Source organism: Pongo abelii, chromosome 15, assembly GCF_028885655.2.
Source record: "Pongo abelii isolate AG06213 chromosome 15, NHGRI_mPonAbe1-v2.0_pri, whole genome shotgun sequence".
NCBI classification, from domain to species: domain Eukaryota; kingdom Metazoa; phylum Chordata; class Mammalia; order Primates; family Hominidae; genus Pongo; species Pongo abelii.
Genome location: NC_072000.2, coordinates 49,780,878 through 49,807,776, shown reverse-complemented (window position 1 = coordinate 49,807,776; position 26,899 = coordinate 49,780,878).

Below are 26,899 nucleotides of genomic sequence, written 5' to 3'. Positions count from 1 at the left end.
CAAAGCCCAGCAACACAAAATTTACCTGTGCAACAAAGCTGCACATGTACCCCCAAACCTGAGATAAAATATTAAAAAATCAATAGATATTATAAAGCTCTAGCCAGAATTATAAGAACTAAAAAATAAGGTGCAAAGTATCATGTTAAGAATACACATCACTATAGAACCTACAGACCAATAAAAGATGATAAAGAAATATTATAAACAACTTTGTACCAATAAATTCAATAACTTAGATAAAATGGCCATCATGAAAGATGCTGCCAATATTAAAAGAACAATAACAGAAATTTATGAATAAACCTATGGCCATATATTCAAAAACCTAAGTGATATGGGAAAATTTCATGGAACATCGGAATTACCGAAACTAATAAGTGAGAAAATGGAATATCTGAACAGCTCTTATGTACTAAGAAAACTTATTTTGAACTTTAAAGCCTTCCTCAAAAGGCAACTGCAGTCTATTTGTTTACATGCTGCATTCTAGTCAGCATTTAAATAAGAATAATAGAATACTATCCTAATTCCATGAGAAAAAGCAGGGGAAAACACTCCTAAATAATTTTATGAATCCAACATCTAAAAACCAAAGGCAGAAAAAGAGATTACAAAAAAGAAAACTATAGAACAACATTCTTCAATATATATGCAAAAGTTCTTAACAAAATACTAACACACCTAACCCAATAATATATAAAAAGGATAATACTTTATTACAACTGGAGTTTATCCTGAGAATGCAAGGCTGGCTGGCTCAACTTCAATCAACAGACTAAAGGAGAACCACATATTAATCTAATAAATACAGAAAAGTAATATGACAAGGCTGGTTGTGGTGGTTCACACCTGTAAACCCAGCACTTTGGGAGGCCAAGGCGGGTGGATCACTTGAGGTCAGGAGTTCAAGACCAGCCTGGCCAACATGGTAAAACCGCATCTCCATGAAAAAAACAAAAATTAGCCGGGTGTGGTGACAAGTGCCATTAGTCCCAGCTACTCGAGAGGCTGAGGCCCCCAGAGACGGAGGTCACAGTGAGCCGTGGTCATGCCACTGCAATCCAGCCTGGGTGACAGAGTGAGACTGTGTCTCAAAAAGAAAAGAAAAGTAATATGACCAAAAGCAATAACCCTTTATTATAAAAATACTAGTAAACTAGTAATAAATGGAAATTTCCTGAACCTGATAAACAGCATTACAAGAAAATATATAGCTAACATTATAATTAATATGAATGGTTGAATATTTCCCCTAAAATTGAGAAGGAAGAATATTTATTCTCATCATACCTATTCATGTTGTACTCAAAGTCATAACTAGTGCAATCAAGCAAGATAAAGAAATATAAGGAAAATTAATTGAAAAGGAAGAGATAGACTTCTCCCTATTTTCAGACAAAATGATGCTACATATAGAAATCACTATGGAAAATAACTTAGCAGAATTAGTAAGGGTGTTTGGCATGGTCACAGAAAATAAGGTGAGCTTGAGAAACAAAATAAAGGAGAAATGACACATATCCACACAAAGACTTGGTAAATGTTCATAGCAGTTTTATTTATAACCAGAAACTGAAAACAACTCCAATTTCCATCAATAGTTGAATGGATAAACAAAATGCAGTATGCATTAACATACAACCAAGCAATTAGTAAAACCTACCTAGAATATATTCAACAATGTAAGGCAGAGAAAAAAAAAGCAATCCAGACACAAAAGGATGCATACAGTATAATTTGATTTTTATTAAACTCTAAAAAAGGTAAATCGAATCTATTATGATAGAAAGCTGATCAGTGTTTGCTTGAGGTCGGTGTAGGAATTGACTAGGAAAATACATATATGGAGAGTTCACCTGTAGGTGATTTGGTCAACAAACTCAGCAGAGCACACACTCCAGGTTATCCCAGTACAAGTGCAAGATCTGTGATTTAAGAGGCTTCCAAGAAGATTCCAGTTACCAACCATTTCCCTATTATCAGATGGGACCACATAATCTTGTAGAAGAAATATGCAAATCCAGCTGTAATTTGTTCAAATTCGTGACACGTAGAATTTCTAAGTATTAGAAAATTTTTGCTGATTTATCCCACCAAATTTGGGGTAATTTGTTACCAGTAATATTTAAGCAGAATAAAGACACCTAGGCACACGATAGTAAAACTGCTGAAAATACAAGAAAAAAAGAGAAAATCTTAAAAGCAGATAAAGAAAAAGACACATTACATTCAAAATGATAGCAAACAAAAAGTTATTAATAACATCAATATAAACTATGAAAATTACAATATAATGTAATATCTTTACATCGCTGAAAGTTTCTGGCAACATAGAATTCTGTATATTCTAGAATGAAAGTGAGATAAGAATATTTATGGACAGATAATTTATAATCAGCAGACCTGCACTAAAAGAAATACAAGAATAGAAAATATTAATAGCGGCATTATTCATAATAGCTAAAAACTGGAAATAGTTCAAATGTCTCTGAATGGGTAAAAAGTAAACCAAATGTGGTATATCCATGCAATGGAATACTATTCAGCAAAAAGGAGTGAACTACTGAAATATGCTAACAAAAAAAGGATGACCCCTAAGAATATCATTCTAAGTTAAAAAAAAAAAAAGCCAGGCATAAAGACTACATATTGATTTTATGTAAATAAAATCTCCATAGTAGGAAAATTTATGAAGACAGAAAGCAGAACATCATTGGGGCCAGAAATCACCTGTATGAGAACCCTTTTTAGGACAAATTGCTCTAAACTGGATTTAGGAGATGATTTCAGAACTCTATAAATTTACTGAAATTCATTGAATTGTTTGCTTATAATGGATGAATTTTATGTTATAAAAGTATGCCTTAATAAAGCTCTTAAGCAAATTAAGGAAACAAAATGCTTGAAAATAAAATCTTAGAGGAAAAAATATACCAGGAAGGTACTACACTGTACTAAAGGAAATCTTGGTCACAATACTAGTATCCATCCAAATACAGTGTATGTAAGTTAATGACTATTTTTCTAATACTTTTTAAAATAGTATTAAAACTTTTAAGTACTTTATTCTAACACTATTTTAGAGTATATTCTACCTCTTGGGCAGTAATTATTCACTGACATTGCTCCTAAAATATTGCTACTAACTTTCAAAACAAGTTTCCCCAATTTTATTCATATTTTCCTCTTGCACAGTGTTTCCTTATTAGTCTCAAAATGTCTAATTATAGAAAGAGTTCTGGTATTTCTATTTTAGAAAACACAAACTAAAGCTCAGAGAAGTGGAACAAATTTTCCAAGCATGACTCTGGCAGATTTCTTAATTATGATGATCAAACTCAATATCCCTTAGTCACATTGCCTTCCCATGCTGAACTAGATACATTTTCAATTCAGATATAAAATATAAAATGAAAATATTTATTGTTTATCCTCTCTCAATTGGCAAAAACATAGAATATACCTATACATCACCATCCATATCGAAAGAAAATTAAATCACACTGTATTCTGATAGATGTATTACCCTCAGTTTTTCTGGTGTGTATCGTATGTGGTTATGAGTGTATTTATTTTAAATGTGTAGCCATCCACTCTTGGATGGCATAGTAAAGAGATTAGAGACATAGCCAAATGCACTCTGGTCCAGAGCTATAAACAGGAGATGACTCCAAGGGGAGCCAACCTGCCTAAGATAACAATTCAGTAGAGTAGTATTATCTGTCAAGCCACAACTACAAATATCTTTATAGCCTTGTTTGAGAGACTTTAATAATTCTCCTAATCAGTCTCAAAAATTATCCGTGGGATCTGAACAAAGCAGCAGAGGAAACAATATGCACACTTTATAACCAATGCTTTCTTCCAGAATGCAAAATCAAAGGTTAGCTTCCCACTCCCTAATTCAGTTGAAAGATGGACAGAAAGAGAAATCAACCGCTGAGAGTAATAGCTGCACACATGTTATATAAGTTAAGTATCCATAGATTTTGCAGGGAAGGGATTCTAAAGCTATTAAGGCAAATTAGAAGAGGACAATTACCTGACGGGAAGGCCTAGCTTAAAAGAAATTATTATTTTTCCCATCAGGTACTGTTGCCTCAATGGGGTAAAAGTTCATTAGTAACATTATTATTTTTCATTAAAATGTAATCAATGAATAAAATTGTACATAATTATGGTCTACAGCATGATTTTTTATATATGTATACATCGTGAAATTATTAAATCAAGCTAATTAATGTGTACATTACCTCATATACTTATTTTTCTGCAGTGAGAACATTTAAAATCTACTCTCTTAGCAATTTTCAAGTATACCATACATTATTATTAACTATAATAGCCATGCTACACAATAGATATGCAGAATGTGTTCGTTCTAACTGAAGCTTTGCACCCTTTGATCAACGTCTGTCCCCATTCCATGCCTCCATCAACGTTAGTAACATTATTAACATATTGACTAGTGTGCTACAAGCTAAGAGAATTTTAGAATCTGTGTGTTATACTAACAAAAATCTCTTCATCTTAATTTTTCAGATACCACAGGATTAGTTTCGACAATATTGACAGTCATTTCTAGACACTAAAAAGAATGTCCAGGTATTTCTAAACACAACAGCTTCAGCATGGCTCTTGTAATATTGACTTCCCTATTCCACCTCAAACTCTGCCTGAAACTAGCCAAAGCTGTAAGTGCCTAGAACCATTCCAGTGTTTGGAGATAGAGGACAAGTGCTTAATCGTTTCCATTCCAGGATATCTTCTAATCAATAGCTTTAAATACACAGAAAATACTAACTGAAATCCACACACCCAAGCTTCAAACATAAACATGAATAACAATTATCTAAACAGAATTCATCAACTCTGCCTACAATCAGGGTCCTTTCCCAACCTTCCAATTACCATCAGCAGTCAATTCCCCTCTCCTCCCAGCTTGATTGCCCTTCATAGTTAATCAAACATCTGCCTGTTCCTCCTCTGCAACAATCTGTGGTCTGTGAATGACCTGCATCAGAATCACCATGAGTACTTGTTAAAATACATATTGTGGTGCCCTGCTCCAGACCTACTGAATCTGAACATCTACAAAATGATCCCTAGAATCTGCATTTTCATTCACTCCACCAGTGATTTTGCCATACCTCAGAGTTTCAAAATCATTCATCTGAGTCTAGATTTTCAAATACTTCTGCCTCTTCTCTAGTCTGGGTCCTTATCACTGCACATTGAGAAGCCAATAATGGTCTTCCAGCTTATCTCTTTCCTCTAGTGCCTTCTCCAGTCCACCTCACATACCACTGTGCAAAAACCTCAACACTCTTTTCATTAAAAATCCCTTTTGTTCAAAATGTTTAGTTAGTTCTTTTTTAATCTTACTTAAGAAAAAATTCAAACTTCCCCACTGAACATTTAAAACCTTCTGTGAAAGGATTCCAGTGTGTCTGGCTCACTAATATTTCTCATCACTCCACTCTAAGGTCGCTCTGATCACTTCAGATCAGACTAAATGGCAACCTTATTTCTTACATATCCTCCTTTTTCTCATCTCCACACCATCCATCTTTCTGTTCATCTGCTCTATGCCTCTCCATAGTTTCCAAGATTTGATACTTCACACAAGAAAGAAATCCAGAATCACCTGCCTTAAAGTGGTAGGGAAGACACTGAAATGTCATGAGTTAGTACAGATTTTAAAAATCCTAGTAGTACTAGTCACTGCTAAGTCATTTGGAGCATATTTATCTAATAAATGTGAAGTAACATAGCTAGATACTGGATACTTTACAAGAACTCAATCAAAACTAATTTATTTACTTCACTCTATTGTTTATTTTGTAGTATTGCAGTTATTTTTTTTTTTTTTTTAGGGTATAAAATTTTATTTATTTATTTTTCTTTTATTATTATTATTATTATTATCATTATTATACTTTAGGTTTTATGGTACATGTGCGCAATGTGCAGGTAAGTTACATATGTATACATGTGCCATGCTGGTGCGCTGCACCCACCAACTTGTCATCTAGCATTAGGTATATCTCCCAATGCTATCCCTCCCCCCTCCCCCCACCCCACAACAGTCCCCGAAGTGTGATGTTCCCCTTCCTGTGTCCATGTGTTCTCATTGTTCAATTCCCACCTATGAGTGAGAATATGCGGTGTTTGGTTTTTTGTTCTTGCGATAGTTTACTGAGAATGATGATTTCCAGTTTCATCCATGTCCCTACAAAGGACGTGAACTCATCATTTTTTATGGCTGCATAGTATTCCATGGTGTATATGTGCCACATTTTCTTAATCCAGTCTATCATTGTTGGACATTTGGGTTGGTTCCAAGTCTTTGCTATTGTGAATAATGCCGCAATAAACATACGTGTGCATGTGTCTTTATAGCAGCATGATTTATAGTCCTTTGGGTATATACCCAGTAATGGGATGGCTGGGTCGAATGGAATTTCTAGTTCTAGATCCCTGAGGAATCGCCACACTGACTTCCACAAGGGTTGAACTAGTTTACAGTCCCACCAACAGTGTAAAAGTGTTCCTATTTCTCCACATCCTCTCCAGCACCTGTTGTTTCCTGACTTTTTAATGATTGCCATTCTAACTGGTGTGAGATGGTATCTCATTGTGGTTTTGATTTGCATTTCTCTGATGGCCAGTGATGGTGAGCATTTTTTCATGTGTTTTTTGGCTGCATAAATGTCTTCTTTTGAGAAGTGTCTGTTCATGTCCTTCGCCCACTTTTTGATGGGGTTGTTTGTTTTTTTCTTGTAAATTTGTTGGAGTTCATTGTAGATTCTGGATATTAGCCCTTTGTCAGATGAGTTGGTTGCGAAAATGTTCTCCCATTTTGTAGGTTGCCTGTTCACTCTGATGGTAGTTTCCTTTGCTGTGCAGAAGCTCTTTAGTTTAATTAGATCCCATTTGTCAATTTTGGCTTTTGTTGCCATTGCGTTTGGTGTTTTAGACATGAAGTCCTTGCCCATGCCTATGCTCATGGGTAGGAAGAATCAATATCATGAAAATGGCCATCCTTCCCAAGGTAATTTACAGATTCAATGCCATCCCCATCAAGCTACCAATGACTTTCTTCACAGAATTGGAAAAAACTACTTTAAAGTTCATATGGAACCAAAAAAGAGCCCGCATCGCCAAGTCAATCCTAAGCCAAAAGAACAAAGCTGGAGGCATCACACTACCTGACTTCAAACTATACTACAAGGCTACAGTAACCAAAACAGCATGGTACTGGTACCAAAACAGAGATATAGATCAATGGAACAGAACAGAGCCGTCAGAAATAATGCCACATATCTACAAGTATCTGATCTTTGACAAACCTGAGAAAAACAAGAAATGGGGAAAGGATTCCCTATTTAATAAATGGTGCTGGGAAAACTGGCTAGCCATATGTAGAAAGCTGAAACTGGATCCCTTCCTTACACCTTATACAAAAATCAATTCAAGATGGATTAAAGACTTAAATGTTAGACCTAAAACCATAAAAACCCTAGAAGAAAACCTAGGCATTACCATTCAGTATTGCAGTTATGATCTTTTTGGCATATTGCCTTTTTAAGTAATCTGTTTCTATGGGAAACAGACTCTAATTTTTATAGGAAACCCATTTCTTATGGTCTTGTTGGGGCTGACATCTCTCTATTATCACAACCACTGGGGTGGGCACATGACGCAGGACCAACAAAATCAGGAGTATTCCATCCAGCTAGACACACAAACACCAAGCTGAAGAAACTTGTTCAGGGATCGGCATTTCTCCCAAGTCAATCAGTTACATCTCTAGAAATTTTGTTGGACTCTGAAGAAGCGGACGCTAATCATTGAAACTGCTGGGTTTGCCTTTGAAGTAAGCGTAGAGGTACCAGTTGTCAGCTTGATTACCATGTTAGAAAATTTGTCCCCAAATTTAACTAACTCAAAGGCAAGTAAGATTCAGAAAGGGAAAGGTGATGTCTTCATAGCATCACTTTTTACTCCTGAATCCATCATGCCTGACAGCTAATGACAAACTTTTCATTTATTGGAGATAATACATTTCTTTGGAGTTAAAATGGTTTCTACTATTTTTCTGTCACTTTTAAGCAGGATATCTCTGATACAAGAATAACAGGAATTGATGTGTGACAAGTAACAGAATTTAAATGTGAAAGGGATTGAATCAATATAGATGAGGACCTGAGAGGTGAAGGAAGTACCTGGATGAGACATTGACTTGCCTCGCTTTACTTTGAGAATGAGTGCATTATTGGTTGTCTCATAGATTCACTGTCTAATATTTCCATTGTCAGGCAGTGGCACTTTGAAATAATGCATACAAGAAGTAAGCTTGTTGTTAAGCAGCCAAGTAATGAAAGGTAGTGGACTGTGATAACCATACTTTTTGTCTGTTCACCATGCTTCTTCTCATTCTCTTCTTATTACACAGCCTTTCTTTTTCATGGAAAGCCCATCTTATGGCACTTCACATTGCATCCCCCATTCCCACAAGGATTAGTTTATGATCCAAAATGGGTGAATCAGAGCACCCTAAAATTGGTCACAGGGACATTCAGCGACGGCACATAACCTAGGACAGACTAATCACAACCTTCCTTGGGGCTTTAGCTGCAGGTAACAGGGGAAAAGAAGCCATATTTTTTAGTATTGAAACTGCTAGCTATAAAGATAAAATGAGTATATAACTTTCCTTCAATGGCCAACTCTACTACCAATCAGGAAAATATGGCCTGAAATTAAAGCCAACACAGGAAAAAGAAGAGAAGATGAATGGAGAGAGAGTAAGTGGCCTAATGGCATCCATCTAGCCAAAGGTAACTTTGTCCTCTATATTTCTAAGCTGTGTAGACCATAAACCCATTTTCCTCAAACTAATTAAGCTGGGTTTTTGTAATTTGCAACTGACAAATTTGATCAGTGCTTACATGTCACCTCACAAATATTCTACAGTTTTCTCAGATACATTAAATATATTTCTTCTAAATTAACAGTAATCCCTTTGAGAAAAAGAAATCATATCATTGATTTCTTTTTTTATCTTTCTAGTTGTAATAGAACATTAGAACTCATTACATGGAAATATGGGAGAAAAGTTAACAAATTAATTTATAACAAATGTTTACATCATCTATTTTTTCAGTTTTCTAACCCTATTTAATTACTTACCTCCAAAAGTACTTAAGGATACATTATTCCAGGCGGAATATCATACAAGTAACTAACTGGATTCCAATCCCTTAGAAGCTTTTCAGAGGTCTACAGCTTTTATATTAAAAACTCATTTCAAATATTACAATTCTTCTTGAAATGTGATGATTTCAAACTCACAAAATAACTGAACCATTCAGCAGTAATTATAGCACATTCACCAATGTCACATGAAAACCTTTTTTCAGTGTCTTTAAAAGCATGTATTCTAATGCAGTATTTCGAGTTCAACCATCAACCCCGTATGATGATTTAAGAAGTATTTACTGCCAAGGCTCTGTTCTCTTATATACGCTTGGTTTAATAATTATTATTAATATGGAAAAGGTCCAATACAGAATATTAGTGAATTTAGTGAGGGCACTGAATGGTGGCTGTGATGATTACTTTTACATGTCAACTTGACTAGGTTAAGGAATAGCCAGATAGCTGGTAAAACATTATTTCTGAATGTGTATGTGAGATCTTTCCAGAAGGGATTAGCATTTGAATCAGTAGACCAAAGATGATTAAGATCCACCCTCACCAATGTGGGTAGACATCATCTAATCTGTTGTAGGTCCAAATAGAACAAAAAGGTGGAGGAATGGTGTCTTGGTTCATTTTATGCTGCTATACCACAATTCCTGAGACTAGGGAATTTATAAAAAACAAAACTCTGTTGGCTCACACTTCTGGAAGTTCAATATTGAGGGGCCGACATGTGACACAGACCTTCTTGCTGCATTATTCTATGGCAGAGGTGAAAGGCTCAGAGAGTAAACAAGAAAGAGACAAAAAGGGGCGAACATGTCCTATTATATGAAATCCTTTTAAAAGCTTCCTGTGGCCTTACCAGAAGCTAAGGAGATGCCTTTGCCATGCTTGTATAGCCTACAGAGCTGTGAGCCAAATAGACTTCTTTTCTTTATAAATTACCCAGCTTCAGGTATTCCTTTATAGCCACACAAAACAGACTAATACAGACATTAATCCATTAATGAGGGCAGAGCCCTCATGGCCTAATCACCACTTAAAGTACCCACTTCTTAATAATGTTACAATGGTAATTAAATTTCAGCATAATTTTAGGGGTTGGGGAGACAAACATTGAATCCATAGCAAAGAGCAAATTCATTCTCTCTTCTGGAGCTGGGACATTCGCCTTCTCCTGTCTTCAGACACTGGAGCTTTCCTAGTTCTCAGACATTTGAACTTTGAACTCCGGGACTTATATTACAGGGACTCCCAGTTTTCAGGCCTTAAGACACAGACTGAATTACACCACCAGCTTATGTGTGTGTGTGCATGTGTGTGTGTGTGTGTGTGTGTGTGTGTGTGTACCATCTATTGGTTCTGTTTTGCTAGAGAGCCCTGACTAGTACAAGAGCTCTTTAATCACTTCCTAGAGCCCCACATCCTAATACCATCATTATTGGGGTTCGGATTTCAACATAAGAATTTTGGGAGACACAAACATTCAGACTGTAGCAGTAACCAACTTTCTCTCCCTTCTTATTATATTTTGAAAGATGTTTCTGACTTCTTACTTTTCATATTTTCTCTCTTGAAATCTGCTACTTTACTTTATATCTTAGAATAATTTATAAAGTTAAATATTTACTTGCTTTAAATAAATGCATTAGCTATTTACTTCGCCTCTGCATCAATAAAATAAAAAAGACTTCACCCAGAGGTGAATAGTTTGGACAGAACATTGTATTAAGAAACTTACTGGGAATTCCGAGGCTAAATAGTCTCTGCCCAGAGATCCTTAGGGATTTTTCCAGTCAGTTCCACTCATTAAATACATGCTCAATATTAGGTGACAGATCCAGACCATTGCCCATAAATCACCCATGCATTTGAAGAAGAGAGTGTGGGATGGTGGTACTTGAAGTGTAAGAAGTAAAAGGCACAATATCCAACAGGTTGCTAGAGAAATGACTGAAGGAAATAGGAAGGGAAAGGAAAGCTTAGCCAATGAAATCTCATTTCTATGGGATTTTCCTTAAATTCCAATATTGTCCCTCCTCAGATCATATCCCTGGGCCTACTATAGCAAATGAAATAAGTCTTCTGACATAACAAGGCAGATACAAAAAATGTGATGAAATAGGAAGGACAGACACTAAGATGTGAAATAGCAATGCCCGTGGTCCAAAGATTTACAAATTTCTTCTGAGAGTTTGCATCACAGCAATTTTCACTCACTTTGAAGGTTTCTTAAGGGCAAATAATTTTTTCCTCCTCTAGCAAACAATTTCACTTGCAAAAGGACTAAGATGTACTGTGTACATCCAGACACCGAAGCTAATAAAGCAAACCTGATAAAAGGAGGTCTGGAATTGAATCTCTTCCAAATGATCTTGCCCTCTCCACTGGGAAAAAATCATGTAGTGTATTAGTCACACATTAGCAGACTATGCATGCAGAAATCATCAGTAAAGAACTAATGCCTTTAAGTAAATATCAGAAACCTGAGATTAAAAGAGAAACATTAATAAAGATATTCGATTGTTTCCTTGCTCACTTCAATATTATTATGGAAAATGTTTGACTTACTTCTGTCTTTCAAATTTAGGAGATCAGATCTAAAAAGAAAGATAATAAAGACATCTACCACTTAAAGCCACTGAAGCACTGTAATGGGTTTTTTGAAAGACAATTCTAAAATGAATGTTGCTGTTGTTTGAGCAATGGCCTATGTCACTTTCTGATATCCATAGAGAACTGTCTCCTAAAGGTAGTCAGGTTAAAGCAGACTGAACACCACTGAAGCAAACATTGAATATTAAAGTTAGTCTAAGTTTAACTTATGCTGGGAAAGATAGTTATGGCAAAGTGATAATTGCCAGATCACTAGAAATATCACATAACACACATATTTCCACCATATAACTCCCATTAGCAAAACAGTATATAACAGAAAATCTAAAATTAGAACAATTTTGCACAAGGATATAGAGTACGCATTCTGAATCCTTTTTATTTTGGATATCATATATTGGGCCACTACCAAATAAAATATTTTTTAACTTTTATTCTTATTATTAACTGTATGCAAAATAAGGTACACAGAGAAACATGCTTAGCATGTGCTTACTACTTTTTGCTGCAGAGTTGATAATGGCATTTCTCGATAAAATGATGTGTTATGATAAGCTATAATACACTGCCTGCTAGAAATGGCCAATAATTATAAGAAAACATTTTCAGATTCACTATTAATCAGTGAAATGCACACTAAAACATATATTAGATGCTATTTTTCACCTGGAGAATTGGGGAATATTTAAAAGCTCAATAATACCCAGTGTTGGTGAGGGTGTAAAGAAACAAATATTCTTCTGCCCTACACTTGGCAAGGGAGGCAGAAATGGGCTACACGTCCAAACCTTTAAAAATATGTACATTCTTCTTCAAGAATTCCGTTTCTGGGATTTTATGTAAAGAAAACAATCATTCAAGCATTCAAATGTCTACTGCCATAGTATCGTTCAAAAGTAATAAAAATAGGCAGGGAGTGGTGGCTCTTGCCTGTAATCCTAGCACTTTGAGAGGCCGAGGCAGGCAGATCATCTGAGGTCCGGAGTTCAAGACCAGCCTAACCAACATGGAGAAACCCTGTTTCTACTGAAAATACAAAATTTGCCGGGTGTGGTGGCGGCTGCCTGTAATCCCAGCTACTCAGGAGGCTGAGGCAGGAGAATCACTTGAACCCAGGAGGCGGAGGTTGTGGTGAGCCTAGATTGCACCATTGCACTCCAGCCTGGGCAACAAGAGCGAAACTCCATCTCAGGAAGAAAAAATAATAATAAAAGGAATAAAAATAAAAGTAAAAAAAAAATGCTCAATGTGAAAATGCGGGCTTCTTTTTTGCAACAAGATGTGTTCTTTTCCTACCCAGAAAAACAAATATTGATTTCTTTGGAAAATATCTGAGAAATACAATTGTAGTATAAAAATTGCAACAAAATGAAACAGTAGGAGAGAAAGCAAGAGAGAAAGGAAGGAAGAAAAGACAACCCACAACATTCTGCACAAGTTCTTTAAATCTTAGATTTGTTACCAAGGGATAATGTTTGCAAATGTGCCTTCAAAAATCCATAGCCCTTCTTCACTTAGAAGCATTTAGTATTAGATCACATGAAACAAATAGTTCATATTACAGCTGAGAGAGATTAGAGGCTTATGTCATGTATAGAAATACAGGACCTGTGTCTCCCAATTCTCATATCCACTCCATACTGCACAGACCCTGCTTTATCCCACTCCCCACCATCTTACTCACTCCAATATTTTCTAATCCATTTCCTCTCTCTCTCTGTCTGTATTTATCTATCTACCTATCAATCCAAATACCTACTTATCTACCTACCTACTATCCACCTTGCTTTTTACCTACAGATCAACTTACCTATGTACTCTCTCCATCCATTTTCATTCCATCCCAGCACTATTCCATTCCCCCACCTCCTCTATAAAATTCATTTTGACTAAATGAATGAAATTGTACTTTCTAAAAAAATTATAAGCACAATGTGAAACCATTGCAGCTGTCTGGCAAGAGGCTATCATGGTAAAATTATTTTATGAGAAGCATGTGAACTACAAGGGGAAGAGGAACAGAGGTGGGAGAGACCAAAAGAATCTGTCATGAGGCTACTGCAATTAACTAATCATGTGTAGCTTAGTCTGTTTGGGCTGCTACAACAAAATACCATAGACTGGGCATTTTATAAACATAAATTTATTTCTCATAGTCCCGGAGGCTGAGAAGTCTAAGATCATGGCATTAGCAGCTTTGGTGTCTGCTTTCTGCCTCCTAGATGGTTCCCTTTTGCTACTATTTCCTCATATGGTGGAAGGGGTAAGGCAGCTCTCTGGGGCCTTTTCTATAAGGGCATTAAACCCATTCATGAGGGCTCTGTCCTCATGACCTAATCGCCTTTCAAAGGCTCCATCTCCTACTGCCATTGTGCCCGGAGTTGGTTCCTGCAGGTGGGTTCTTGATCTCACTGACTTCAAGAATGAAGTTGTGGACCTTCGTGGTGAGTGTTACAGCTCTTAAAGATGGCATGGATCCAAAGAGTGAGCAGCAGCAAGGTTTATTGTGAAGAGTGAAAGGACAAAGCTTCCACAGCCTGGAACGGGACCCAAGGGTTGCGCTGCTGGCTAGGGTGACCAGCTTTTATTCCCTTATTGTCCCTTCTCATGTTCCATTTCTGTCCTATCAGAATGCCCTTTCTTCAATCCTCCCCTCAATTGGCTACTTTTAGAATCCTGCTGATTGGTGCATTTTACAATCCTCTTGTAAGACAGGAAAGTTCCTCAAGTCTCCACTCAATCCAGGAAGTCCAGCTGGCCTCACCTCTCACCATCACATTGGGATTAGGTGTCATTATATAAATTTGGGGGGAACATAGCATTCAGACAATAGCAATAAGGCAATACAAAGAATGCATGACATCAATAAAGTTTGTGTGTAATCCACTTACATAAGGATATGAGGAATGCTACAAGGGGTTACACATATAGATAAAGAGATGATAATTGCCACTCCACTGGCAGTTTTTATCTAACAAAGTAGCAATAAAAATAACCACAGTTTTTTGTGTCTGTTATGTACCACAACTATAGCTGGACATTTCATTTTCTCTGTCTCCAGCCTCCAATTTACAGAGAAAGAAACTGACACTACAAGAAATTATTTGTTTAAGATCACACAACTAGCAAATGGCAAAACTGAATTAAAATCCTGCCTTAAACTCAAAGTCTTTCTATTATATGAAAATTCCTTTCCATGAATTACACCAAAGGCTTAGAGATATTGATCCTCTGACTTCTTTTGATAATCTACCTTCCATGAAGAAATATAACAAGTCTTGAACTTCTTTTTTATTTTATATTTTTATTAACTTATTAATATTAAAGAAATATGAAAGCACGTACAATACTCATGTTCCTCAGGGTACTCAAGTTCGCTATCTACTGGTAAAATTCCTATAGGGTCTAGCCAGTGCTGCATACATAGTAAGAATGAAATAACACATTTTTGTTTGGCTCATTAGCGCCTCCTTGTATTTACCTTAAAATCACTGGTTCAAGATCAAACCAAATCCTAGTTTTGCCTTTCCTTCCGATGCATTTTTTCAGGTTTACAGTTGCCATTGCTTATTTTCCACTATTTTATCTGAAATTCCCCCATTACCTTGATTTTTTCAGTGACTTTTCTTCATAAGCTTTGTGTGCCTTTTATTATACATTGGGACTAGAACTGCATACTACATTATTCTAACATGTCAAATTATACATATATATAAATATATATACACACATATACACATATACATACACATATATATGACATATATATATATGTTTTACCTAAGAGAAGATAGGTATAAGAAAATTCCTAAAACTATGTTGTAGAAATACTTGAGACAGAATGTAATTCAGCAGCCCAAGTATCAATTAGCTGTTTTATCTGGATAAAGATAAGATTAACTCTAAAATTTCAGTTATCTTTTCTGCCATAATTTGTATTGTGGTAAATATGCCCAACTCTCTTGCAACTAGTGTTCAAATTATGATTTAGTTTTTATTAGTTCCATTAGTCTACCTACAAGGACTTGAATTCTGAACTGAACTAAACTGGAGAAAGGTAGGCACAACACATCCATTTGCTGGTGTGGATTGTGGCAGAGGCAACATTTCTCTGCAGCCAGTAACTGTTGCAGCAACTTCCGTATTTAACAAGAAACCAACTGACTGAGGTAGAAGCAGCAGTAACTTTGTAGTCCATTTCTATGGTGTGACACTTTGGGAGTCTATTTCTTCAGCTCTCGCAAAGATTCTATATTATATTTAATATTCAGGAATATATTTCTTTGTATTTAACCTAGCTACAGTGGAGTCAGTTCTTTGCTACTAAATGTTTTTATCTGTATATTTAACTATTAGAGTAGGATATAATTCCTGAAATATTATTTAAATATTGTTAATTTTTTATGCTGCTAGCTATTTTTCCAAAATGAAAACTGGAAACAATGGACAGAAATCTACACTTAGAAGTAATTTTCTTTTCTTCCCAGAAGATATTCATTTCTTACTGAAGCTCCTTCTTATAAACAAAATCGCCTTGAGTTTTTTTAGGTATATGCTGAGATGGAATAGGATAGGGGCCATTCAGTCTGTTCATCAGAGGTGGGGGAGTGGAATGCAGAAGAATCCTGTGTACCTTCTCAAGATGGTCTCTGGCATTATGAATAAACAATTAGGCAAATTTCAAAATTGCCATGTGCTATTGCATCATGGTGCCCCTTTGCAGTAGATGTTTTCCACGTAGTCACTGGGAAGTCAAAAACAGCTTGGTTTGCAGAATCTTGAGAAATACTGCTCTGATGTTGCCCATAGCATTTTGGGAACAGTTTGTGCAACAACTTCAGTTGGACTCCCAAAAATAAACTTGTTTCCATGTGTATAGCGGTTATAAACACAAGCCTCCATCTAACCACCCAATGCAATCATTTTCAGAGTTCAGATACTATAATTAATGGTTGTAACATTATGAGATTACACATCCTTCATCCTTAGTTTAGAGATGCTTGTCATCAGTAATTTAGTATTTTTTTTCTTCTCATGAGCTTTGCACATTGCAACATAAACACTTTCCCATTAACACTGGATAAATTCTAGGTGGATTCAGGCAGAGCAATAACCTTAGTACCAGGATTATCACTTAGATAAAGTGCTCTTCAAAATTACATCTGTCCTACTTGATAAATGAAGGAACTGTCTAGTTGTCTAACCACACCCTAATTTTAAAAGGTGTTTTCCAAAAAGAAATGGCACTTATCATTAGATGATCCTATCCATAAGTAAATAAATACAAGACATTAAAAAATATAAAAGCCATATCTATTAAGACAAATGTAAGCAAAACATATACTCAAGGAAGGTTTGAAATAGTGTTTACTTCAAACCTCTGTGTCTTCAGTGGTTATTTGGTGTAACTTATTTCAATTTGGGTCCAACAAACCCCTCTCCTTTCTTAGACTACGGAGGTTGCTATTATCTGAATATTTGTGCCTCTCTAAAATGTATACAGTGAAACTTTGGGGGTGGGGATGTTAGGAGGTGATTAGGGCTCCGCCCTCATGAATGGGATTAGTGTTCTTATAAAATAAGCCAGACAGAGTTCATTTGTCCTTTCTACCATGGGGGGACAGAGCTAGAAGGAGTCATCTACGAAGCAGAGAGTAAGCCTTCAGCAGACACCAAATCTGATAGCACTTTGATTTTGGACTTCTCAGCCTCCAGAACTATGAAAAATAAATTTCTGTTGTTTTTAAATTACCCAGTCTATGGTATTTTTTATATCATCTTGAAAAGAGTAAGATAGAAGCATTAATGGGTACGTAGAGACCTGTCTTTGCTGAAATTCATTAATGGTTACAACACCCCCACCAGCATTAAGAAGAAGGAGAACAAGAAGAGTAGAAGGAGGAAGAAGAATAGGAAGAAGGAAAAAGAGAAAGAAAGGGAGGAAGAAAGGGGGAACGCAAAGGAATTTGCTTCCTTGAGGAATCCAACACTAACCACAAGCCTGTATAACTTGAAGTATATCAAACCCTGAAAGAGTAAAACATAATCATTTAAATATTTATAGGCACAAGCCTGGTGATGGACAGGCCTGACTGATCCTCGCTGCTTGCAGAACCACACTGCCATGTGGCTGCAACCTCTGAAATACCAAGACGTGCACTTCCATCTGTTAAAGCCTACATCCCAGTTCATCTCTGACCCTCATGAATAAAACAAAGGAAACGCACAGATGAAGCAGTAAGTGCCTAGGTTATTATGAATGACCTCAAATTAGAGTTATAAAACAAGAAAGTATTTCTCTATTTAAGGAGTATTGTAAATCCTGTGCAATATATCGTTTCATTCCTTCAGTTTAGTAGAATCTGTAAATAAGAACTGGGCCCTGCTCTGTGTGAGAATTGCATCACTGATCAGAAAACAGGATTTGCACTTAACCTAGTTACAAGACTTAAAATATTCTAGCTACCTATCCAGACACATACTTTAAAATGCTCTGAAATTCTGCCATCTTGTGGGAATTTAGAAATATAACAAATGACTAGGTTCAAAGTTTCATGCTTTACATAATTTAAAACGCTGTACCATTGTAAGCATGAATGAACAGGCCTTTAATAATAGCATCTAACATGCCAACAAAAATTTGATTTTCCTTATTCTTCTTATTCCATATTTAATAAAAAACAAATTTCAGTTACCCTTAACTTCATTTATCTGGACCAAGCAAATTCATAATTTGATATAATTTAGACCTGGTAGGAAATTAAAATGAGTTATAATATTTTCCCTATTTTTTCTTATATAGTTGGTCCCTGAGCAACACAAGTTTGAACTGCATGAGTCCACCTACATGCGAATTTTTAAAATAAATATATTGATTTTATTTGGAGATCTGTGACAATGAGAGAAAACTTGCAGATGAACTGCATAACCTAAAATATCAAAAAAAGAGAAAAAGTTAGATATGTCAGAATGCATAAAACATATGTAGATACTAGTATGTTTTATCATTTGCTACCATAAAATATACACAATTTGGTATAAAAGTTAAAATTTATCAAAACTTAAGCACACAAACATAGACCATACAAGGCATCATTCACAGTCGAGAGAAATGTAAAAACATGTAAAGATGCAGTATTGAATCATAACTGCATACTATGAACTGTAGTGCATACTCTACTACTGTAATAATTTTGTACCCACCTCCCAGTGCTATTGCAATGGGTGAGCTTAAGTGTGGGAAATATCTGTAAAATATTGTGTAACCCTAATAATCATCTCTGTGTAAGCAGTTAGTCTCTCCAGTAAATTGCATAACACAGTAAAAACTGACATCTTGCAGCTTTCATGCATTTTTCATTAGTGCAATACCATAAATCTTGAATAACAACACCGTGGAACCCATATGAAGAGCCACTAGTGATGCTGAAAGTGCTCCTAAGAAGCACAGAAAAGTTAAGACATTACAAGGAAATGTTGAATTACTTGGTATGTACCGTAGATTGAGATTTGCAGCTGCAGCCCCTGCTATTTCAAGATAAATGAATCCAGCATAAATACCATTGTAAAAAAAAAAAGAAATTTGTGAAACCATCACTGCAGCTATGCCAGCAGGTGCAAAAATCTTGCAGTTTTGGGGAAATACCTTTTTATCTCATTGAAAATGCAGCTTTTATGCGGATACAGGATTGATATAAGAAAGGCATATCCATAGGCTCTAATATGATTCAATAAAAAGTGAAGTCATTATAGGACAACTTAAAGCAAAAGGAAGGTGGGGGATCTAAAGCTGGAAAATTTAATGCCCACAAAGGATGGTTTGATAATTATAGAAAGAGATTTGGTTTTAAATCTGTCAAGATGAAAGGAAAAGCAGCTTTTGCTGACGAAGAGGTGGTGGACGAATTCCCAGATGGCATTAAGAAAATTATTTGAGGAGAAAGGATATCTGTCCGAACAGGTTTTTAATTAAGATGAAAGTGCCTTACTCTGGGGGAAAAAAAGCCACAAAGGACATTTACTAGTAAGGAAGAGAAGTGAGCAACAGGATTTAGGCAGGAAGGAATAGACTAACTCAACTGCTTGGTGCAAATGCAGTTGGGACTACCCTTATCCTTAAAGCTGCTAATCCTTGAGCCTTGAAGGGAAAAGATAAAGACCAGCTGTCAGTCTTCTGATTGTACAACAGGAAGGCCTGGACAAGAACTCTTTTTCTGGATTGATTCCCTTGATGCTTTGTCTGTGAAGTTGGGAAGCAGGAAGTACCTTGCCAGTAGAAAACTCCCTTTTAAAGTCTTTTGATATTGGACAATGCCCCTTGCCACCCAGAACCCCAGTTCAACAGCAAAAGCATCAAAATTGTCTACTTGCCCACAAACACAAGATCTCTAATTCAGCCTCTAGATCAGGGGGTGATAGGGATCTTTAAGACTCATTACACATGGTACTCTATAAAAAGGATTGTCAATGCTATGGAAGATAATTCTGATAGATTATGAAAGTCTGGAAAGATTATATCATTGAAGATGCTATTATCATTATAGAAAAAGCTGTGACAGCCATCATGATCAAAACAATAAATTCCTACAGAAAAATATTGTCCAGATGTTGTGCATAATGTCACAGGATATATGACAGAGACAATCAAGGAAATCATGAAAGAGATCGTAGATACAGCAAAAAAAAAAAAAAATGTGGATGGTGAAGGATTTCAAAATATGCATCTTGCAGAAATTCAAGAGCTAATAGACACCACACCAGAGAAATTAACAAAAGACAACTTAATGGAGATGAGTGCTTCCAAATTGATGCCACACAATAAGGAAGAAGATGAAGAAGCAGTAACAGAAAACAAATTGACTCAGACAATCTGGCAGAAGGGTTCCATTTATACAAGATGACTTTTTCCTTCTTTTACCACATGGAATCTTCTATGATACAGGCATTGATACTAAAGTAAATGGTTGAAGAAGGATAGGTACCACACAGAAACATTTTTAGAGAAATGAAAAAGCAAAAAACTCAGACAGAAATTACAATGTATTTCTGTAAAGTTATACCAAGTGTGCCTGCCTTTCCTACCTCCCCTTCCACTTCCTCCACATCTTCTGCCTCTGCCACTCCGAGAGAGCAAAACCAACCACACCTCCTCCTCCACTTCCTCCTCCTTATCCACCTCCTCTTCAGACTACTCAATGTGAAGATGATAAGGATGGGCCAGGCGCAGTGACTCAGGCCTGTAATACCAGCACTTTGGAAGGCTGAGGCAGATGGATCACCTGAGGTCAGGAGTTCAAGACCAGCCTGACCAATATGGTGAAACCCTGTCTCTACTAAAAATACAAAAATTAGCCGGGCGTGGTGGCGTGCTCCTGTATTCCCAGCTATTCGAGAGGCTGAGACAGGAGAATCGCTTGAACCTGGGAGGCGGAGGTTACAGTGAGCTGAGATTGCGCCGCTGCACTCCAGCCTGGGAGAAAGAGTGAGACTGGCAAAAAAAAAAAAAAAAAGGTGGTAGAAGGAAAACATTAGGCACAGCTGTCCTATCAATATTACTGAGCTGTGATAATATCTGTGCAGTAACCTGTGGACAGCCTCATGGCTAGTGGAAAAGAAGCACCTGGAACCCATTAGAGGCATTCATCATCTTCATAAAATCTGACCCCAAAGCAATTTATAATTTGATGAGATTATTCCCAATATCATAGGAGGTGTACACCCAACTGTGATATTGTTCGTAGTGTCCAGGAGGGGAGAGGATGATATTACTTCCAGTACTGCAGAGGGTGTACACTCCTATGTGACACTGTTCATTCAACCCAGAAGGGGAGAGGATGATATTACTGTTAATATCGCAGAGGGTGGACACCCCACTGTGATATTGTTTGTATTATCCAGGAGGGGAGAGGATGGTATTACTTTCAATATCGCAGATGGTGTACATCCCTTTGTGATATTGTTCGTAATATACAGGAAAGGAAGGATGATATTACTCCCAATATCACAGGAGGTGTACACCTTCTGTGACATTCTTCATAATATCCTGGGGGTAAGAGGATGATATTGCTCCCAATATCGCAGGGGGTGTACAACCTTCTGTGATAACACCTTTCTGTGATATTGTTTGTAATATCCAGGGGGGGAGAGAATGATATTACTCTTAGTATAACAGGTGATGTAAACCCTTTTTTATGATATTATTCCTAATATTGAGGGGGGGGAGAGGATGATATTACTCCCAATATTGCAGGGTGTGTACAACCCCCCGTTATATTTTTCATAATATCCTGGGGGCAGAGGATAATATTACTCCCAACAGCGCAGCTGGTGAACACCTCCACTATGATATTATTCTTAATATCCAATGCGGGAGAGGAAGAATTTACTTTCAATATCGCAGAGGGTGTACACCCCCATAGTGATATTGTTCCTAATAACCATGAGGAAGAAGATAACATTACATTCAATATTGCAGGGGGGTACACCCCCCGTGATATTGTACCTAATATTCAGAAAGGGAGAGGATGATATTACTTCCAATATCTCAGCGGGTGTTCATCCCCTATGTGATATTGTTTCTAATATCCAGGGTGGAAAAGGATGATATTACTCCCAATATGGCAAAAATGTACACCTCCCACTATGATCTTGTTCATAATATCCAGTTTGGGAAAGGATTATATTTCTCCCAATAATTCAGGGGATGTACACACCCCGTGATATTGTTCCTAATATCCACGGGCGGAGAGGATGATATTACTTGCAATGTCGCCGGGGGTGTACACCTTTTCTGTGACATTGTTGCTAATATCCAGAGGTGTAGAGGATGATATTACTTCCAATATCGCAGGGGATTTACACCACCCCATAACATTGTTATTAATATCCAGGGAAAGAGAGGATGATATTAATCCCAATATCGAGGAGGGTGTACAACCTTCTGTGATATTATTCCTAATATCCAGAAAGAGAAAGGATGATATTACTTCCAATATCATAGAAGGTTTATGCAACTCTTTTATTTTTTTTCTAAAATTTAAGAAGAGCGAGTTTAAAGCTAGGGGTGTACACTTTCCCTATAATATTTTTCATTATATCCAGGAGGGGAGACATGATATTACTCCAAATATCGCAAAGAGTGTACACACCCCACGATTTTTTATAAAGCAGAAGGTGTACACTCCCTGTGTGATATTATTCCTAAAATTCAAGAAAGGAGAGGATGATATTACTCCCAACATCGCAGGGCATGTACAACCCCAATGTTATATTGTCTTTATTATTCAGGGGAGGAGAGGATGATATTACTCCCAATTTAGCAGAGAGTGTATGCCCGCCCCTGTGATATTATTTCTAATATTCACTAAAGGAGAAAAGGACATAACTCCCAATATCTCAGGAGTCGTACACTCTCTTTGTAATATTGTTCCTAATATTGAAGAAGGGAGAAGAGAATATTAGTCCCAATATCGCAGGGGGTGACACCCCTCCAGTGTTATTGTTCCTAATATCCAAGTGAGGAGAGGATGATATTACTCCCAATATCACAGGGGTGTACTCCCCCCTGTGATACTGTTTGTAATACTTAGGGGGGGAAACGGATGATCTTAAACCAAATATCGAAGAACGTGTACACCCCCTCTGTTATATGTCCTCTAATATTCAAAGGAAAAGAGGATGATATTACTCCCAATATTGCAGGGATGTACAACCCCCCGTGATATTGTTTATAATATTTAAGGGAGGAGAGGGTGATATTACTCCAAATAGCGCAAAAAATGTACACCCTCGTCTGATTTTGTTTCTCACATCCAGAGAGAAGAAAAGGATATTTCTGACAATATCGCATGGGGTGTAAAACCTCCAGTGATATTGTTCATAATATACAGGTGGAAAGATGATATTACTCCCAATATCGATGGTCGTGTACACACCTTCTGTGATATTTTTCCTAATATCCACAGGGGAAGAGGATAATGTTACTCCCAATATCACAGGAAGTGTACACGCCCCCTGGAAAATTGTTCCTAATATCCAGGGAAATAGACGATGATATCACTGCCGATATCCTAGGGTGTGTACACTTCCCCTATGATATTGTTCCTAATATCCAGGGGGGGAGAGGATGATATTGCAGGGGGTGTACACCCCTTGTGTGATATTGTTTCTTATATCCAGGGAGAAAGAGGATTATACTATTCCCAATATCACAGGGGGTGTACACCCTCTTTGGTATATTGTTCGAAATATCCATGGGAAGAGGGAATTTTATTACTCCCAGTACCACAGTGTACACGCCCCCTGGGAAATTGTTCCTAATATCCAGGGAAATAGAGGATGATATTAATGCCAATATCCCAGGGTGTGTACACTTCCCCTAATATCCAGTGGGGGAGAGAATGATATAACTTCCAATATCACAGGGGGTGTACACCCCTTGTGTGATATTGTTTCTTATATCCAGGGAGAAAGAGGATGATACTACTCCAAATATTGCAGGGGGTGTACTCCCTCTTTGGTATATTGTTCAAAATATCCATGGGAAGATGGGATTGTATTACTCCCAATATCGCAGGGAATGTATATCCCCCCAGTGACATTTTTCCTAATATTCGGTTGGGGAGAGAATGATATTACTCCCAGTATCACATGGGATGTAAGATGCCCCTGTGATACTGTTCTTGCTATCCAAAGAAGGAGAGGATGATAGTACTCCCAATATCGCATGGGGTGTACACTATCACTGTGATATTGTTCCTAATATCCAGAATGGGAGAGGATAATGTTAGGCCCAATATCCCATGAGGTGTGCAACCCCCCTTTGATATTTCTCCTAATATCTAGATGGGGAAATGATGATATTACTCCCAATATTGCAGTGGTTGTTACCCCAACCGAGATATATTACCTAATATCCAGAAAGGGAGAGAATGATATTACTCCCAATAGCACAGGAAATGTACACCCCCTTCCCCAGGATATAGTTTTTAATATCCAGGGACGGAGAGGACATTACTTCCAGTATCACAGGAGGTGTACACCCCTCTGTAATATTGTTCCTAATATCCAGGGGAAGGAGCTGATGATATTACATTCAATATGGCAGAGGAGGTACACCCCTTTCTGACATTTCCTAATATCTAGGAGGGGAGAGTATGATATTACTCCAAGTATTGCAGCGGGTGTACACCCTTCCTGGAACATTGTTCCTAACATATAGGAAGGGAGAGGATAATATTACTCCCAATATTGCAGGCGGTGTCTACCCCCCACCCCGTGATATTGTTCCTAATATCCAGTGGGGGAAAAATGATACTACTGCCAAGATCTCAGAAAGTGTACACTCCTTTTGTAATATTGCTTCTAATATTCAAGCAGGGAGACGATAATATTACTATCAATATAGCAGGGAGTGTACACCCCCCACTGTGATATATTTCCTAATATCCGGGGAGGAGATGATTATATTACTCTCAATAACGCAGGGAGTATACAACCCCACTGTAATATTGTTTTGGATATCCAGGTGGGGAGAAGATGATATTACTTTCAATATCATAGTAGGTATGAACCCCCGCCCTGTGATATTGCTCCTAATATCCAGAGGGAGATAGGATAATATTACTCCCCAAATCCCAGGGATTGTATAACCCCCTCTGATATATTTCATAATATTCGGGGAGGGGAGAGGGTAATATAACTCTCAATATCGCAGAGGGTGTACACATGCCTGTGATATTGTTTGTATTATTTTGGTTCACAGAGGATTAAGTTAATCTCAACGTCGAAAAAGGTCTACACCCCCTGTCAAGACACTACTCCTAATAACCATGAGAAGAATGGTTGATATTCTTTCCAATACCGCAGAAGGTGTGCACCCCCTCTGTGATATTTTTTCTAATATCCAGAGAGTGAAAGAGGATGTTATTAAACTCAATATCGCAGGTGCTGTACACTTTCCTGTGATATTGCTCAAAATTTCGAAAGGCGGAGATAATATTACTCCCATTACTGTAAAAAAAAAAAAGGTGTGTAAAAAGCCTCCCGTCATATGGCTCGTAATATCCAGGGGGCGAGAGGGGTGATATTACTCCCGATGTGGCGGGAGGTGAACACACCTCTGTCATATGGCTCGTAATATCCACGGGGCGAGTGGGGGGTAAGATTACTCCTGATATGGCGGGGGGTAGACACCCCCCTTTCATGTGGCTCTTAATATCCGGGGGCGAGATGGGGGTGATATTACTCCCCATATGGCGCGGGGGTGCACATTCCCCTGCGATATTGGGGGTAATATTATTCTCTCCTCTCCCGGATATTAGAAACAATATTCCAGGGGCGGGGGGTATATCTTTTGCCATATTCAGAGTAATATCCTTTCTCCCGTTGATTTGTAAGAACAATATCACAGTGGGGGTGTACAACTCTTTCCACGTTGGGAGTAATATCATCCTCTTCTTCCCTGGATAGTAGAAACAATATTCACAGGGGGTGTGTACACCCCTGCGATATTGGGAGTAATATTATCCTTTCTCCCACTGGATATTAGGAAGAATATCAACGGGGGGTGTGCACACCTCCTGCAATATTTAATGTAATATCATCTTCTCCCTCCCTGGATATTAGGAACAATATCACAAAGGTGGTGTACACCTTCTGCAATATTGGGAGTCATATCATACTCTCTCACCCTAGGTATTCAGAACACTATTACACGGGAGGTGTACCTCCCTGCGATATTGGGAGTAATATCATCCTCTCCCCCGCTGGATATTAGAAACAATATCACAGAGGGATGTGTACATGCCCTGCAAAATTTCAGTAATATCATCATCTACCACGCTGCATATTTGGAAAAATATCACAGGTGTTGTTTCCACCCAGTGCAATATTGGGAGTAATATTGCCCTCTATTTCCTGGATATTAGGAACAATATCACAGGGAAGGTGTACACCCCTTGCGATATTGGCAGTAGTATCATCTTCTCTCTTGCTGGTTATTAGGAACAGTGTCACAGTGGGAGGGTGTATATCCGCTGTGTTATTGTGAATATAATCATTTTCTCTCCCC